The sequence below is a fragment of the Malus sylvestris genome, chromosome 16 (genome assembly GCF_916048215.2).
Source record: "Malus sylvestris chromosome 16, drMalSylv7.2, whole genome shotgun sequence".
NCBI classification, from domain to species: Eukaryota; Viridiplantae; Streptophyta; class Magnoliopsida; order Rosales; family Rosaceae; genus Malus; species Malus sylvestris.
In genome coordinates this window covers 18,992,958-18,994,459 of record NC_062275.1, presented here as the reverse complement: position 1 = coordinate 18,994,459, position 1,502 = coordinate 18,992,958, and the positions used below count along the sequence as shown (strand labels likewise).

At 34.8% G+C, this 1,502-nt stretch overlaps 1 pseudogene; it reads left to right on the top strand.

The window, feature by feature from the left end:
* The first annotated feature begins 217 nt into the window (after positions 1–217).
* On the top strand, positions 218–1,003 carry LOC126607229 (uncharacterized; annotated as a pseudogene).
* Positions 1,004–1,502: the final 499 nt, after the last annotated feature.

Genomic DNA, 1,502 nt, shown 5'->3' with positions numbered 1-1,502 from the left:
ATGTTGTAGGGTTCACACAGGGATAAGGCTTTGTTATGTTGTTGTTGCTGCTGTTGTTGTTAGGAATGTTGTAGTTGTTTGAATTTTGACAAAAGTTGGGACCGCTAATGTTCGATGTTCTTTATAATTGTTTTGAATTGAAATCTTGACTTACTTTGTAAAATTGGGCTCACTTTTCGAAATATGTTTCTTGTTAGATTTCGACGCATTGTGTTATATGAGGACTTCAAAATTTGAGTATGCTGCATTTGAGGAGAAGGTTAAACGAACTGTTTACCTTGATAACATCTCACCCCAGGTCACCGAATCTATTGTGAAAACTGCACTTTCTCAGTTTGGGACTGTGAAAAGTGTTCAGTTCATTCCAAATTACTTGTGTTGGAACACCCATTGTCCCACATCGGCCAAGAAGGAAGAGAGAAATCACTTTAAATAGAATTACCTCATTCTAACTAATACCAAGACATTTTGTGATAAAATCTCACACCTGAGGATTATGTAGGTGGTTAAGTGGGGACAATATCGATGTTATTGGAGTGGACCCTCGGCCCGTTGACCTGAAAAATTCTATAACTTGGAATCAAGAACGTCCTACACTGTGCACTGGTGGAGATGGAGAATCCGAAGGAAGCTAGTGTCATTGGCAAGGAGATAACGGAATTCCGTTTCATGATTTTGGGGATACCAAGGCTTGTGAGGGCACTTTCTGCTGCGGCCAACATGTTTGATGAGCGCCCTACTATGCCTAGAAGACAGATGTAGTGTCATTGGTTGGAACCAGAAGATCCTAACTTTGAAGTGGCAAGGAAAATGAAGGAACGACATGGAAAGCATACTGTAGAAGTTTTTTAGCTCAAGAAACAGCTGGAGAAAGAAGAGAAGCTTGCAAAGCGAGGCCTTTAAAGCAAATTATAAGAAGTATGAAAGGGTAGATAGCATGATGTCTGATGGAACTGCTCGTTGTTTGTCACACCTTTATAAAATTCGAGGGGCAGACGATTGATGATAGGGTATTTGTTTAGATTCTCCCTCATGTGCAGTCAATGTTACATTTGCAGAAGGAGAAATTAGGTTCATATTCTTCTTTTTGCTACTCTATTAATTAAAATCCTATTTATTTTTAATTTTTGATCAAGGTCTTTGATATTAATAACATCATTAATTATTTGAATAATAAAATATTTTTATTTTTAAATATATTCCTTTAGTGTTAAAAATGTTACAATTAGTATATTTATATTTATGGCTAATTTTTTATCATATATTTATATTTTTAGTTTGTACCTATTTTTAATTTGTACCAACTTTTTTTTAATTTTTAATTTGTACCCATATATTAGTTTCTTTTTGTGCCCATATTGTTTTTAAAATTTTATTTGTGTTTGTACCCATGTATATACCGTCATGTGACATTGTATATTTAATCAATGATAGAAAAATTACATATGGTATATTTATGCTTTATGCCTAATGTAACATCCCACATCGCCCAGGGAGTGGAT